Source organism: Adiantum capillus-veneris, chromosome 26 (genome assembly GCF_014529385.1).
Source record: "Adiantum capillus-veneris isolate H3 chromosome 26, ASM1452938v2, whole genome shotgun sequence".
NCBI classification, from domain to species: domain Eukaryota; kingdom Viridiplantae; phylum Streptophyta; class Polypodiopsida; order Polypodiales; family Pteridaceae; genus Adiantum; species Adiantum capillus-veneris.
The window spans coordinates 9,338,975-9,356,701 of NC_140956.1; the positions used below are offsets into that span (position 1 = coordinate 9,338,975).

General features: G+C 46.4%; 3 pseudogenes; all 3 read right to left on the reverse strand.

The window, feature by feature from the left end:
* Positions 1-6,603: 6,603 nt before the first annotated feature.
* Positions 6,604-8,126, reverse strand: LOC147422966 (uncharacterized; annotated as a pseudogene).
* A 2,474-nt stretch (positions 8,127-10,600) lies between these two features.
* LOC147422967 (uncharacterized) lies at positions 10,601-11,847 on the reverse strand (annotated as a pseudogene).
* A 2,644-nt stretch (positions 11,848-14,491) lies between these two features.
* LOC147422968 (uncharacterized) lies at positions 14,492-15,777 on the reverse strand (annotated as a pseudogene).
* Positions 15,778-17,727: the final 1,950 nt, after the last annotated feature.

A 17,727-nucleotide genomic window follows, 5' to 3' on the forward strand; every position in this document is an offset into this window, starting at 1 on the left:
GAGGACCTCCGCACGTACAATTGCAATAGTGTCAGCAACAGAGTCCCCATCTGGCAAGAGCTTGATTTCTAGGGCATCTGGCGTATTGTCTAAGGGACATTTGGTGCTGTTGCATAGCACGCTCAAGCATTCATCCATGCGCAGGCCAAATGCTTTCTCCAAATCATGCAGGAACACATACTCCTCCCCATCCACTAACACAGAGGAGAAGCGGCTGATTTCTACCTCTGGGATAGCCACATCCGTCAGTGGTAGTGGCACTGGAGTGTCACTAGGGCCAGCCGCAACTATGGATTTCTCAACCAGTTCCTCAAGACCCCTAGGGTACTCGAGCCGGTGTGCCTTTCCTTCCACTTCAAGGTTCATGGGGATAACCTGCTGCTCCTTGATGTCCTTGATAAAGGACCCAACCTGAAGGTGTGGTAAGCGAAGCTCCTCCAAATCAGGTTCCTCGCTCACCAAGAAGATAAATGTTGCCAGCCGAGAAAGGTACTCCATCCCCAACTTGTGCTTCTTGAGCGCTGACACCCCTGGGGCTTGCTCGTCCAAGTAATGGCTTGCATCAGTTGCAATTTCTTGGAATCGTTGCAACCGCTTGGAGAATGGGCGATCACATTTGTGTATATAGCGCAAAAGATCGCAAGGCACCCAGATCCCTACATGTGGGGGGATAGATACAGAATATTTTATGATGTGTTCCTCCATGAACACAAAAATCTCGGAAAATGCATCCATGTGAAGGGCAACTGTGGCATCAAGGTCAGGGAGACGAGTAAAAAAGGTGTGGAGGTCCAACTTCCCTTTGTATTTGGTGTCCTCGAGGAAGAGGATGAAGCATGACAAAGGGGTGGATGTGGTTGTAGATGCAGAGGCTATGGAAGCATCCATGTCTAGCCTGGGGTGTAGACAGAGAGTGGAGGAGCTCAAGAGTTGCAAAAGTGAAAATAGTGAATGAGTTAGGTGCCCCCCCTTTTATAATGGACCCTTTTTTTAAGACATTAAAAAAAAAAGGCACTTTCACCAAAAAATGATTTCTCATCCCAATGCAAAAAATTATATTCAAAGGCATGATTTGCCGAAGCAAATCATGTTGATTACAGCGGGGATCAGTTTGAAAATTGCAAGAGTTACAAAGTTATAAGATCGATAGCATAGTTCCATCCATCCCCCAATCCTCCTCGACCTTCAGTTTGTGTTCCATTCTCTTCCCAATCTGCGAACATTCATTACAATAAGCATCCAATGATCGACAAACCATGATGTATTGAAAATGTGGTGGAAGGATTCTCACCTTGTGACCTTGTAAACGAAATTGTGCTTGTTGAAGGGCCTCAAAACCCATAATAACCAAATGTTCTCAAACATTACTGAGAGTCCAATGCTTGTTCACTTGGACTGCCTCCAAAGCATCGTTGGGCATCTTCACTGCAATGTCAAAGCTTGCAATAGCGCCGTCTACACTCTGTAAGGGAGTCCACACTCCAAGCTTGCACATCCAACGATCATAGTGAAATCGTATGTACAAGGAGGTGCGGGATTTTAAATAGCGCATTCCAATACCTGAAGCTCCACACTTACAACGGTACCGGTCCCCGTTGTGCATGCCATCCACAAAACCCCAGTCCTCTTCTAAAAGCCTTTCTAATTCCTCGTAATGCGCATCTTTACATACAAGCATTGTGGTAGTCTCCACAAATCCAAACTCTTTAAAAATGTGCACAAAACAATGAATAGGCAAACACCAACTCAAGCCCACAGAACTAGAAGCTTTAGAGTATTTCAAAGAGTTTTGGACATCCATTATCATCTTTTGCTTGAAAGATGCTACCGACCACAAATCTGGCACCGGCCACTCCGTACTTAATAAGGAAGTTACTTTGATGGGTTCAAGCGTTCCATGGGTTCAAGCGTTCCAAACGCTTGTGTAGAAATAGGGACAATATAGGAGTGAGAATAGAAGAAAATCCTTCTTTGAACCAGTTTGGTTGGGCAAAGATGTGGGAACATTATTGCTCCAATATCCGAATGTATAGCATTGAATGTGCCAGAGAGACTATGTAGTGGCTGCTCCTCCACCAACGTGGATCGAAATATGACTATAAATGCATGACAAATCTTAAGTATGAATCCATAATAACATTACACTGTGATTTCACACCTAGCTTTGTATTCTCAAAACATGTACTTACAATGTGTTGGAAATCGAGGTGGTTGTTGCAAATGCATGGTTGGACATTGAGAAAACATGTTGCACAATGGCTACGGTCCCCTTGTCTTTGCGGTTCTTGAAGCCAAGGAGCTTTTCTTTCCAATGAAGATCCAAGTTTGCACGATTCCGCACACGATGAGGGCCAATAGTAGATGGTTGCATGTATACCCAAGCACCTTTGGTGAACTCTTGTGGCACCCACTCATCATCTACACCTCTAGTGTTGTGGCATGCAAGTGCTGTGACCTTATCCTTTGGCCGCCTTTGCGAAGTAGAGTTGGCCATGGTTGAGCAAAGAAAACTAGGAGGAGGAGAAGGACCTTGCTTGTTGCTACAATGTACAGAGGATAAAGTGATATGAGAAGGTGGATAACCCTTGTGGCAATGGGAGGAGAAGGTGGATAACCCTTGCTTGGTGTGGCAATGGGAGGAGAAGGTGGATAACCTTTGCTTGGTGTGGCAATGGAAGGTGGTAGGGGAGGAGAGAGGAGCTTCCTTGCTGCAGCAATGGAGATGGTGTAGAGAGAGAGAGAGAGTGTTGGAGTAGAGGATGAGTGTGATGGTTGCAACCAAAGAGGGGTTGGAAAAGGGGGGTTCTAGAGAGAAAAAATCACTTTTTGCCTAAGAACTACTTTTGGGGGAGCTCTGATAGCAAAAAAAGTTTTTTCAATTTTTTTATAAAAGATTTGAATTTTAGGGTTTTTGGGTGCACGTTTTGACTTTTTGAGGTCAAAAAATGCTTTTTTGACCATAAAATAGTTTAAAGGGGATTTTAAGAAGATGAAATTTGAGTTTTGAAAATTTTAAAAAATTTCTAATTTTTGGGGTTGTTTCAGAACCGGATCAAAAAGGAGGGAAGTTGGAGGTTCCATATGGCCCACCCAACCCCCCCCCCCCCACCCCACCTTCTCACTAGGTAAGAGCCCATTTAAGAAGTGTAAGACTACTTTGTCCCCCTACATTTTTGAGGGCATAGAGTGTGTCCACCACCCTCTTCTCATTGGCTGGCCTCTAATTAACCTTAATCCCAAAGGGCCTCTAGAGGGTTCATATTTTTCCTAATGGCAAGCCACCAATCAATGCCCTTCTTGATGTATGGATTATGTGTACCCTCTCTCTCTCTCTCTCTCCCATCAGAATCTGACACCTATTAACTCACACACTAACCATATTCAATTAGGTTAGATTTAAGATTAGATTTGAATTGAGTTTTATATTAGAGTCTACCTTCGGGGTTACCGTTAGAAAATTAAAGTTAAACGAACGGTGATCCCTCTCTTCCTCTCTACGGATGTGACCTTAAGTTGGAAAGTTTTCAACGGCATGATACTCACATTGGAGGCCAACATGTAATGTGCTAAGTAATCCCTCGAACAAAGATCTACCATGAAGAGATATTAAGATGCTGTGAAATGCTACAGCTAGAGAAGTGGCAAAGGGGTTTTGTCCAGTACATGCACTATCATGTAGACGTGGGTGTGTAGATTTCTCGTACCCACAAATATAGGCATTGACCAATAAAGACGAGATTATAACCCGGTGGTTCTCATCTCCATGCACCTCTAGACCGAGGTGTGCGGGGATTGGACATGACTAGAGAATGTGAGGTAGTTTACAGTGTGAACAGAGAGAGAGAGAGAGAGAGAGAGAGAGAGAGAGAGAGAGAGAGAGAGAGAGAGAGAGAGAGAGAGAGAGAGAGAGATAGAGGATGCCAATAGAATATTAAATTTATGTCCAGGTTATATGGTTTTTAACCTCATTATGAGTAGTGACGAGGATGTGGGGCCGTCCAACCGAAACACCTATCTCTCAACAAGGATCTTATGTCCTTGTAATCAATGCAAGCATGCTGTGCGACGGACAAGATATGTTTCTTTGAAGCACGTTGGAAAGGGGGAAGTAGGAACAAACCCAACACACTCTACACTACCTCTCTATAGCCCAGGGATTAACCCACATCCCTAACCACACAGAATCACATACACACGTGCACTATCTGCCAATCTCCATAGTACAGACCACCTTCGAGCAATCACGGCTACACACACTCGACCATAACCGCAAACACTTATCGACAATTCACCATCCCACACTTGTACCCACTGATGCATACAATCATCCCAATCTTGTAAACACACTGACACAGGGAGGTGAAACACGCCTCGACCACATATACAATTTGCCCGCACAATCTCTCTACCTCCCTCTCTGCTCACATACACACAATCCCGGAGCCACCGCTACCACGGCCATACGGAAAAAGACACAAGGCAGATAATATTGGCGGCAAATTCGACAAAAAACCACAACCCAACTATGTATCACATAAACCCAATCAAATACAATGATGAAGAATTCGATAGTTGCCGACTTTATAGCGTGATGCTTCGTGCTGCTTGATCCTCCTTGCACTTGATCCTCGAAAGCTTCTCTTGCTTGGCAAAACCTCTGTCTACTTGGCGGCTCTATCCTTCTCGACTTGCAGCCCCCTTTTACTGCAGGGCTAGGTGGCCCTCGACATCATCTACTCTCTGTAGCTCTCGATCCCATGGATAAATCAATTTTACAATTTGCCACACCCTGTTCTCTGGCAACCTCCATCCGACAACACCTCATCCCTCTATAGTAATGCCTCCCATTGCTTGCTCATGGCCATCCACAGCCTGCAACTCTCCCCGTCTTTCTATCTTAAAACAAATGCTCAGTTAAACCTGTCTTCCCCCGCCTGCATGCGTCCTCCTCCTATTCTCCTCATATGCTATGCATCCAATAGCATCCTTCTCTCCCTGGCTTCGGTAGCCACCCCTGCAGCTTCTGGAACAAAATCCCTCCACTCCAGCCCTCTACGCTCCCCTCATACTCTACAACGCCGCAGTGCTACCTAGTGGTGCATGCCCTTTGACTCAACTTCGCTCTCCTCTTGTACTCGGCCCACCTCTTGGCCCTCTCCTCCTGTACTCGGCATGTCATCCCCACCTTTCAAACTGATTCTGCTCAGTACCGTCTTCCTCATCCTAAAGGTTGATGCCCCTTGTGTAGAACCACCTCCCCACAACGCTCTCAACCACCTGTCCTTCTCTTGCACTGGCCTGGCTTCCCATGCAGCTCGTAACCCTGCACACTAGCCCCTGGCACTTCCAACTCTCCTGCAAACCATCAAATCTCAGAGCTCCTGGTAGTCCTTGGACCCTGGAGGTTGCGGCCCCTCAAAACCATGCTATTGGCCACCCTCAGTGTGCAACTCTCCCCTCTGTGCCCTTTACTGCTCTGTCATACCTCCCATGAAGCTGGCTCCTCAGGTGACGCCCTACCTCCTCTTGAAGCCCGCTCCCTTTGTAAACAGCGCCACCACCTCCTGATATGGCTGCCTCTGATGGGCCTTCAACTGGTAGCACTTCTTCCTCTTGACTCTCTGGCCCTGATGGCTCAGGTCTCCCCTTCATGCTACCGCCTCTTTGACCTGCAGCTAATGGCGTTCACCCACGTGGTGCTCCTGCTCGCCATGTAGCACTGGCCGCTTGACGGGATCTCGTGCATGCACTCTCCACCTGTGTAACCTTTCTTCATGCAGGCGACCAGATGGTGCCACCTTCCCATGCAGATGCTCAATTTTTTTTCCCTTTGAATTTTAAGATTTACTTAAAAAAAAAACCTCCTTAGTTCCACTTCACGCCTCCCACTCCCGATGGTCGAAAATACTTATAAGTCTTTTTCTCGTCTGCACACCGTTCAATTTCCGAGCTCCACCAAAACTTCATGCCTAGATCCCTTTCATGCGGCTGGAAAAGGACAAACGCTGTTTTAAGTCAAGTGGATGATCATATGTAGGACCGACCATGAGTTTCGAGCTCTGAATGCCATAAAAGTCCACAAAAAGAACCATTTTTTGTGCCGATGACCTCAAGATCTCTCATAACTTCAAGCCGCAATCGCTTTTCACAAGTGTCAATTGAAAGTTTAACATCCACCGATCTCCAAGTATCCTCAAATCTCGAAACTCACCCAAATAGCGCAAGTACTAACATACATATCATGGCCTTTGGTTTGCTAAAAACCACAATTGGCATACACATCCCAACATCATTTCGCGACAATTTTCGTCAAGCTTCAACACTTTGAAGCCTCCCATCCTGGCAAAGCTTCGGAACAGCATTTCACCAACATAGAGCCATATTTAGCATACACATCATGTAGCACTTGTTCCAGGTTGCATCTAGTACGTGCCCAAGTATTCAGATATCCTCCTGCAAAGCTTCATGCACCTGCTCCTGGCATTTCCATGAGCCGACCATCTTCAGTTGTACCATCATTGCCCAACCCCTCGTTGAGCATTCATGCTCAACCATAGCATTATTTAGATAATATATCATTGCATAAGAAGAAACTGATAGATACTATGTACAAGAGCTAGATAAATAGCAGTATATAGATAGAGAGAGACTTTCACTGGCTGTAGCACTCGCCTGGGTCAAATGGAAAGCCATAGGCTCTCCCAAGCATAGTGTAAACTCCACCTGGATAAAAAATATGGCATTGATTGTAGCCATCCACTTGGAAAACATATGACTTGAACCCTCTCTTTGCACTTGCAAACCCAAGAATAAACTTTTGGAGCAGCTTGGCATGGCATATACCTTCAACCTGTATCCAGAAGCTTTTCCCGCACACAAAATGAACTTGTGTACATTGCAAAATGCATGCATCATACACCAAAATGCTGCTTCCTGCTAGAGAGGGCTCCATAGCATGATCTACCTCCAAAAGCCTTTTCCATCTATGCACAGCTACTTGCACAACAACCTTAAGCAGCAAGCCCATCAAAAGCATAGCACAGACCTTGAATACCTTCTTTTTGGCTTCCGATTGCGACATAGAGAAGCATACAGATTCCTTCTGTTTATCATAGGCGTGACTGAAGTGCCCAAGCACTAGCTCTGGAAGTGCCTCTTTATCCCCACAATCGACTGCGACATGCTCTTCAATCTCCTGCTCGATCACCTCATCATTGGACAAGCATGACAAAAATTGATCCCACACTTCATCACCTGCAAGGTTGGAATTACCCTGCTCTTTGCATGTGACCCCGCTCTCACAAGCTGCACATATACCTGTCTCCACAACGTCATCTGCGGGAGCTATCTCTCTACGGCTACACACCAAGTCTGGAACCCTATAGTGCACCTCGACATGCTGTTCAAGGAAAAGTTGCCCCACCCCTGCATAGATAAATCATCTTGGCATACCTCTACTTCACCTTCTCTCGAACTTGATGGAGATAGCTGATCACTTTCGTCCACTAGTTCTTCAATGTCTTGCACTTTGCATAGTAGGCGACGTCAAGCATGGCTTTCCAATCTTCGTCATAAGCCGCAAAATCCTCCACAGTATTGGAGCTTGAATCACTCCAAGCATCTTCGTCAGCACATTCAAATCCGCTACTAGCGAAGCCTATTAAAGCTTCATCATAGGAGACTTCTTTATCAAGAATTGACTTCCTGCATACCTCTTGGTCGAATCTTCGATCTGATTGAGTCTTTGATACTTTCTCTTGAAATCTCCAACAAAACAGGCTGGAACCCTCGACCATGATTGCTTATTGGAAACCTCCAAATTGTTGAGCCACGCCTTTGCTTTGCCCTGCATCACCTGTGACAAACCTCTAAGCTTTGCTGTGTTGGTCAGCATCTGTAGTGACATCATATACAACTCTAGATCACATATCCAATCTTCTGCATCTTACTCCCCTTTAAAAACCGGCGGACCGCAATCTTCAATCATCTTCAAGCTGTAGGACTTCACGAGGAGCAATCAGTAGATCCTCAGTGGGGGCACCACTGATGGAAAGGGGGAAGTAGGAATAAACCCAACACACTCTACACTGCCTCTCTTTAGCCCAAGGATTAACCCGCACCCCTAACCACACAGAATCACATACACACGCGCACTATCTGCCAATCTCCATAGTAGAGACCACCTTCGAGCAATCACGGCTACACACACTCGACCATAACCGCAAACACTTATCGACAATTCACCATCCCACACTTGTACCCACTGATGCATACAATCATCCCAATCTTGTAAACACACTGACACAGGGAGGCGAAACACGCCTCGACCACATATACAATTTGCCCGCACAATCTCTCTACCTCCCTCTCTGCTCACATACACACAATCCCGGAGCCACCGCTACCACCGGCATACAACAAAAGCCATGAGGTAGATAATATTGGCGGCAAACTCGACATAAAACAACAACCCAACTATGTATCACATAAACCCAATCAAATACAATGATGAAGAATTCGATAGTTGCTGACTTCATAGTGTGATGCTTCGTGCTGCTTGATCCTCCTTGCACTTGATCCTCGACGGCTTCTCTTGCTTGACAAAACCTCTGTCTACTGGGCGGCTCTATCCTTCTCGACTTGCAGCCCCCTTTTACTGTAGGGCTAGGTGGCCCTCGACATCATCTGCTCTCTGTAGCTCCCGATCCCATGGATAAGTCAATTTGACAATTGGCCGCACTCCTTTTCTCTAGCAACCTCCATCCCACAACACCTCAACCCTCTACAGTAATGCCTCCCATTGCTTGCTCATGGCCATCCACAACGTGCAACTCTCCTCGTCTTTCTATCTTAAAACAAATGCTCATTTATACCTGTCTTCCCCCGCCTGCATGCGTCCTCCTCTTATTCTCCTCATATGCTATGCATCCAATAGCATCCTTTCTCCCTGGCTTCGGTAGCCACCCCTGCAGCTTCTGGAACAAAATCCCTCCACTCCAGCCCTCTATGCTCCCCTCAGACTCTACAATGCCACAATGCTACCAACTGGCGCATGCCCTTCGACTCAACTTCGCTCTCCTCCTGTAGTCGGCCCGCCTCTTGGCCCTCTCCTCCTGTAGTCGGCATGTCAGCCCCACCTTTCGAATTGATTCTGCTCAGTACCGCATTCCTCATCCTAAAGGTTGATGCCCCTTGTGTAGCACCAACTCCCCACAGCGCTCTCAACCACCTGTCCTTCTGCTGCACTGGCCGGGCTTCCCATGCAGCTCGTAACCCTGCAAACTAGCCCCTGGCCCTTCCAACTCTCTTGCAAACCATCAAATCTCAGAGCTCCTTGTAGTCCTTGGACCCTAGAGGTTGCGGCCCCTCAAAACCATGCTATTGGCCACCCACAGCGTGGAATTCTCCCCTCTGTGCCCTTGACTGCTCTGTCATACCGCCCATGAAGCCGGCTCCTCAAGTGACTCCCTACCTCCTCTTGAAGCCCGCCCCGCTTGTAAACAGCGCCACCTCCTGATATGGCCGCCTCTGATGGGCCTTCAACTGGCAGCCCTTCTTTCTCTCGACTCTCTGGCCGTGATGGCTCACGTCTCCTCTTCATGCTACCGCCTCTTTGACCTGCAGCTCATGGCGTTCACCCACGTGGTGCTCCTACTCGCCATGTAGCACTGGCCCCTTGACGGGATCTCCTGCATGCACTCTCCACCTGTGTAATCTTTGTTCATGCAGGCTACTAGATGGCGCCACCTTCCCATGCAAATGCTTGTTTTTTTTCCCTGTTAATTTTAAGCTTTACTTTTCAAAAAAACTTCCTTAGTTCCACTCCACGCCTCCCACTACCGATGGTCGAAAAGACTTATAAGTCTTTTTCTCGTTTGCACACCGTTCAATTTTCGAGCTCCACCAAAACTTCATGCCTAGCTCCCTTTCATGCGGCTGGAAAAGGACCATCGTTGTTTTAAGTCAAGCCGATGAACATAGGTAGGACCGACGATGAGCTTCGAGCTCTGTATGCCATAAAACTCCACAAAAAGAACCATTTTTTGTGCCGATGACCTCAAGATCTCCAGTAACTTCAAGCTGCAATCACTTGTCACAAGTGTCAATTGAAAGTTTAACATCCATCGATCTCCAAGTATCCTCAAATCTCAAAACTCACCCAAATAGCGCAAGTACTAACATACATATCAAGGCCTTTGGTCTGCCAAAAACCACATTTGGCATACACATCCCAGCCGCATTTCATGACAATTTCCATCGAGCTTCAACACTTTGAAGGCTCCCATCCCGAAAAAGCTTCGGAACAACATTCGACCAACTTAGAGCCACATTTAGCATACACATCATGTAGCACTTGTTCTAGGCTGCATCTAGTACGTGCCCAAGTATTCAGATATCCTCCTGCAAAGCTTCATGCACGTGCTCCTGGAATTTCCATGAGCTGACCATCTTCAGTTGTACCATCATTGCCCAACCCCTCGTTGAGCATTCATGCTCAACCATAGCATTATTTAGATAATATATCATTGCATAAGAAGAAATTGATAGATACTATGTACAAGAGCTAGATAAATAGCAGTATATAGATAGAGAGAGACTTTCACTGGCTGTAGCACCCGCCTGGGTCAAATGGAAAGCCATAGGCTCTCCCAAGCATAGTGTAAACTTCACCTGGATAAAAAATATGGCATTGTTTGTAGCCATCCACTTGGAAAACATATGACTTGAACCCTCTCTTTGCACCTACAAACCCAAGAATAAACTTCTGGAGCAGCTTGGCATGGCATATACCTTCAACCTGTATCTAGAAGCTTTTCCCGCACACAAAATGAACTTGTGTACATTGCAAAATGCCTGCATCATACACCAAAATGCTGCTTCCTGCTAGAGAGGGCTCCATAGCATGATCTACCTCCAAAAGCCTTTTCAATCTATGCACACAGACTTGCACAACAACCTTAAGCAGCAAGACCATCAAAAGCATAGCACAGACCTTGAATACCTTCTTTTTGGCTTCCGATTGCGACATAGAGAAGCATACAGATTCCTTCTGTTTATCATAGGCGTGACTGAAGTGCCCAAGCACTAGCTCTGGAAGTGCCTCCTTATCCCCACAATCGATTGCGACCTGCTGTTCAATCACCTGCTCAATCACCTCATCATTGGACAAGCAAGACAAAAATTGATCCCACACTTCAGCACCTACAAGATTGTTGCATGTGACCCTGCTCTCACAAGATGCACATATACCTGTCTCCACAGCGTCAATTGCCGGAGCTATCTCTCTACGGCTACACACCAACTCTGGAACCCTACAGTGCACCTCGACATGCTGCTCAAGGCAAAAGTTGCCCCACCCCCTACATAGATAAAGCATCTTGGCATACCTCTACTTCACCTTCACTCAAACTTGATGTAGATAGGAGAACGCTTTCCTCCACTAGTTCCTCAATGTCTTGCACTTTTGCATAGGAGGCGACGTCAAGCATGAGTTTCCAATCTTCTTCATAAGCCGCAAAATCCTCCACATAACTAGAGCTCGAATCATTCCAAGCATCTTTGCCATCACATTCATATCCGCTTCTAGCGGAGCCTTTTAAAGCTTCATCATAGGAGACTTCTTTATCAAGAGAATTGACTTCCTGCATACCTCTTGGTCGAATCTTTGATCCGATTGAGCCTTTGATACTTCCGTCTTGAAATCTCAGACAAAACAGGCTCGAACCCTCGACCATGATTGCCTATTGGAAACCTCCAAATGCTAAGCCAGGCCTTTGCTTTGCCCTGCATCACCTGTGACAAACCTCTAAGCTGTGCTGCGTTGGTTAGCATCTGCAGTGACATCATATACAACACTAGATCGCATATCCAATCTTTTGCATCTTCCTCACCAGTGAAAACCGACGGATCGCAATCTTCAATCATCTTCAAGCTGTAGGACTTCACCGAGGAGCAATGAGCAGATCCTCAGTGGGGGCACCACTGATGGAAAGGGGGAAGTAGGAACAAACCCAACACACTCTACACTGCCTCTCTATAGCCCAAGGATTAACCCGCACCCCTCACCACACAGAATCACATACACACGCGAACTATCTACCAATCTCCATAGTAGAGACCACCTTCGAGCAATCACGGCTACACACACTCGACCATAACCGCAAACACTTATCGACAACTCACCATCCCACACTTGTACCCAACGCTGCATACACTCAATTCAATCCTATAAACACACTGACACATGGAGGCGACACACGCCTCGACCACATATACAATTTGCCCACACAATCTCTCTACCTCCCTCTCTGCTCACGTACACACAATCCCGGAACCACCGCTACCACGGGCATACAGCAAAAGACACGAGGCAGATAATATTGGCGACAAACGCGACAAAAAACCACAACCCAACTATGTATCACATAAACCCAATCAAATACAATGATGGCAAATTCGATAGTTGCCGACTTCATAGCGTGATGCTTCGTGCTGCTTGATCCTCCTTGCACTTGATCCTCGACGGCTTCTCTTGCTTGACAAAACCTCTGTCTACTTGGCGGCTCTATCCTTCTCGACTTGGAGCCCCCTTTTACTGCTGCAGGGCTAGGTGGGCCTCGACATCATCTACTCTTTGTAGCTCTCGATCTCATGGATAAGCAATTTTACAATTGGCCGCACTCCTTTTCTCTGGCAACCTGCATCCGACAACACCTCATCCCTCTACAATAATGCCTCCCATTGCTTGCTCATGGCCATCCACAGCCTGCAACTCTCCCCGTGTTTCTATCTTAAAACAAATGCTCAGTTAAACCTGTCTTCCCCCGCCTGCATGCGTCCTCCTCCTATTCTCCTCATATGCTATGCATCCAATAGCATCCTTCTCTCCGTGGCTTTGGTAGCCATCCCTGCAGCTTCTGGAACAAAATCCCTCCACCTCAGCCCTATACGCTCTCCTCAGACTCTACAACGCAACAGTGCTACCCAGTGGTGCATGCCCTTCGACTCAACTTCACTCTCCTCCTGTACTCGGCCCACCTCTTGGCCCTCTCCTTCTGTACTCAGCATGTCAGCCCCACCTTTAGAACTAATTATGCTCAGTACCGCCTTCCTCATCCTGAAGGTTGATGCCCGTTGTGTAGCACCACCTCCCCACAGCGCTCTCAATCACCTGTCGTTCTCCTGCACTGGCCGGGCTTCCCATGCAGCTCATAACCCTGCACAGTAGCCCCTGGCCCTTCCAACTCTCCTGCAAACCATCAAATCTCAGAGCTCCTTGTAGTCCTTGACCCTGGAGGTTGCGGCCCCTCAAAACCATGCTATTGGCCACCCACAACATGCAACTCTCCCCTCTGTGTCCCTGACTGCTCTGTCATACCGCCCATGAAGCCGGCTGCTCAGGTGACACCCTACCTCCTCTTGAAGCCCACCTGTTTTGTAAACAACACCACCTCCAGATATGGACGCCTCTGATGGGCCTTCAACTGATAGCCCTTCTTCCTCTTGACTCTTTGGCCCTGATGGCTCAGGTCTCCCCTTCTTGCTACCGCCTCTTTGACCTGCAGCTCATGGCGTTCACCCACATGGTGCTCCTGCTCGCCATGTAGCATTGGCCCCTTGACGGGATCTCCTGCATGCACTCTCCACCTGTGTAACCTTTCTTCATGCAGGCAGCCAGATGACGCCACCTTCCCATGCAGATGCTTGTTTTTATTCCTTGTTAATTATAAGCTTTACTTTTAAAAAAAACTTCCTTAGTTCCACTTCACGCCTCCCACTCCCGATGGTCGAAAAGACTTATAAGTCTTTTTCTCATCTGCACACCGTTATATTTTTGAGCTCCACCAAAACTTCATGGCTAGCTCTCTTTCATGCGGCTAGAAAAGGACCATCGATGTTTTAAGTCAAGCCGATGATCATATGTAGGACCGACCATGAGCTTCGAGCTCTGTATGCCATAAAACTCCACAAAAAGAACCATTTTTTGTGCCGATGACCTCAAGATCTCTAGTAACTTCAAGCCGCAATTGCTTGCCACAAGTGTCATTTGAAAGTTTAACATCCACCGATCTCCAAGTATCCTCAAATCTCGAAACTCACCCAAATAGCGCAAGTACTAACATGCGTATCATGGCCTTTGGTCTGCTAAAAACCACATATGGCATACACATCCCAACCGCATTTCGCGACAATTTCCATCGAGCTTCAACACTTTGAAGCCTCCCATCCCGGAAAAGCTTCGGGATAGCATTCGACCAACTCAGAGCCACATTTAGCATACACATCATGTAGCACTTGTTCCAGGCTGCATCTAGTACGTGCCCAAGTATTCAGATATCCTCCTTCAAAGCTTCATGCACCTGCTCCTGGCATTTCCATGAGCCGACCATATTCAGTTGTACCATCATTGCCCAACCCCTCGTTGAGCATTCATGGTCAACCATAGCATTATTTAGATAATATATCATTGCAGAAGAAGAAACTGATAATACTATGTACAAGAGGTAGATAAATAGCAGTATATAGATAGAGAGAGACTTTCACTAGCTGTAGCACCCGCCTGGGTCAAATGAAAAGCCATAGGCTCTCCCAAGCATAGTGTAAACTCCACCTGGATAAAAAATATGGCATTGATTGTAGCCATTCACTTGGAAAACATATGACTTCAACCCTCTCTTTGCACCTCCAAACCCAAGCAAAACCTTTTGGAGCAGCTTGGCATGGCATATACCTTCAACCTGTATCCAGAAGCTTTTCCCGCACACAAAATGAACTTGTGTACATTGCAAAATGCCTGCATTATACACCAAAATGCTGCTTCCTGCTAGAGAGGGCTCCATAGCATGATCTACCTCCAAAATCTTTTCAATCTATGCACAACTGCTTGCACAACAACCTTAAGCAGCAAGCCCATCAAAATCATAGCACAGAACTTGAATACCTTCTTTTTGGATTTCGATTGCGACATAGAGAAACATAAAGATTCCTTCTGTTTATCATAGGCCTGACTGAAGTGCCCAAGCACTAGCTCTGGAAGTGCCTCTTTATCCCCACAATCGATTGCGACATGCTCTTCAATCACCTGCTCGATCACCTCATCATTGGACAAGCATGACAAAAATTGATCCCACACTTCATCACCTGCAAGGTTGGAATTACCCTCCTCTTTGCATGTGACCCCGCTCTCACAAGTTGCACATATACCTTTCTCCACAGCTTCAATTGCCGGAGCTATCTCTCTACGGCTACACACCAACTTTGGAACCCTATAGTGCACCTCGACATGCTGGTCAAGGCAAAAGTTGCCCCACCCCCTGCATAGTACTTCACCTTCACTCGAACTTGATGTAGATAGGAGATCACTTTCCTCCACTAGTTCCTCAATGTCTTGCACTTTTGCTTAGTAGGCGACGTCAAGCATGGCTTTCCAATCTTCGTCATAAGTCGCAAAATCCTCAACATAATTGGAGCTTGAATCACTCCAGGCATCTTCGCCATCACATTCATATCCGCTACTAGCGGAGCGTGTTAAAGCTTCATCATAGGAGACTTCTTTATCAAGAAATGACTTCCTGCATACCTCTTGGTCGAATCTTCGATCCGATTGAGCCTTTAATACTTCCGTCTTGAAATCTCAGACAAAACAGGCTCGAACCCTCGACCATGATTGCCTATCGGAACCTCCAAATTGTTCAGCCAGCCCTTTGCTTTGCCCTGCATCACCTGTGACAAACCTCTAAGCTTTGCTGCGTTGGTCAACATCTGTGGTGACATCATATACAACTCTAGATCGCATATCCAATCTTTTGCATCTTCCTCGCCATTGAAAACCGGCGCATAGCGATCTTCAATCATCTTCAAGCTGACCGAGGAGCAATCAGTAGATCCTCAGTGGGGGCACCACTGATGGAAAGGGGGAAGTAGGAACAAACCCAGTACACTCGACATTGCCTCTCTATAGCCCAAGGATAAATTCGCACCCCTAACCACACAGAATCACATACACACGCGCACTATCTGCCAACCTCCATAGTACAGACGACCTTCCAACAATCATGGCTACACACAGTCGACCATAACCGCAAACACTTATCGCAAACTCACCATCCCACACTTGTACCCACCGATGCATACACTCATTCCAATCCTGTAAACACACTGCCACAGGGAGGCGACACAGGCCTCGACCACATATACAATTTGCCCGCACAATCTCTCTACCTCCCTCTTTGCTCACATACACACAATCCTGGAACCACCGCTACCACGGGCATACGGCAAAAGACACGAGGCAGATAATATTGGCGGCAAACTCGAGAAAAAACCACAACCCAACTATGAATCACATAAACCCAATTAAATACAATGATGGCAAATTCGATAGTTGCCGACTTCATAGCGTGATGCTTCGTGCTGCTTGATCCTCCTTGCACTTGATCCTCGATGGCTTCTCTTGCTTGACAAAACCCCTGTCTACTTGGCGGCTCTATCCTTCTCGACTTGCAACCCCCTTTTACTGCAGGGCTAGCACTACAAGAGGCTATTCATATTAGCGACGCTCACACAGCGACGCTCAAAAAAAAAATTCCCGGCGTCGCTATGAGCGTCGCAACTTTCTTTGTAAATTTGCGACGCTCATAGCGACGCCAGCTGGGCTAAAAAAATAACCGAGCGCGCCCAAAAACTCAGATCTCAGATCTGAGTTTTTCGGCGCCCTCAAGCAAGGAGCAGGTAACGCTCTCCCTCTCTCTCTCTCTCTCTCTCTCTCTCTCTTTTTCTTCTCCACACACACACACACACACACACACACACGAGGAGAGGAAGGAGAGCCAGGTATGCTCCTTCCCTCTCCTCATTCTCATGTTCCCTTCCCCTCTTTCTCTCTCCCTCTCTCTCTCTCTCACACACGCACATACACACACACATAGTGTTTTTGAGAGAGAGAGAGAGAGAGAGAGAGAGAGAGAGAGAGAGAGAGAGAGAGAGAGAGTACAAACAAAAACAAAAACGCACACACACATACATAAACAAAGAATGCACACACACATTGAGAGAGGAAAAGAGAGAGAGAGCATGCATAAACAAAAAACGCACGCATTGAGAGAGGAAAAGAGAGAGAGAGAACATGCATAAACAAAAAACGCACACATTGAGAGAGGAAAAGAGAGAGAAAACATGCATACGATCCAAAAAAACGCACACACATTGAGAGAGAAAGAGAGAGAAACTAATTTAACGTCGTAGGAAACTAATTAAAATTAAAAGACCTAAAGATCTAGTCGACGAGGAGTTGAACTCAAGACCTATTATTCAAGAGGGAAATGGCATAATCAATCTATCATACTTGGCATGGGTGATAGAAAGGTTATACCATTTATCTCTTTTTATTGGCACACACATCCACACACGCGCACACACACAAGAAGAAGAGAGTTGTAACGTCGTAGGAAACTATCTTAAAAGACGTTAAAGATTAGGTTATATGTAGACTTACATTAAATTAGATTTAGGTTTATTTTTAACTAGATTTACGTTTATTTACGCTAGATTTAGATTTACGTTATATTAGATTAGATTTAGGTCTCCATAGACTGCGATGCCTGCATGAAGCGGGTGAAGAAAGCCCTCAATGGAATATAGGGTATTGCTGCCTTCACTCATGGTGGGCTCCGTCGATCCAAAAGTACTGGTGAAATGTCTTCAGAAGATAGGGAAGAAGGTGGATCT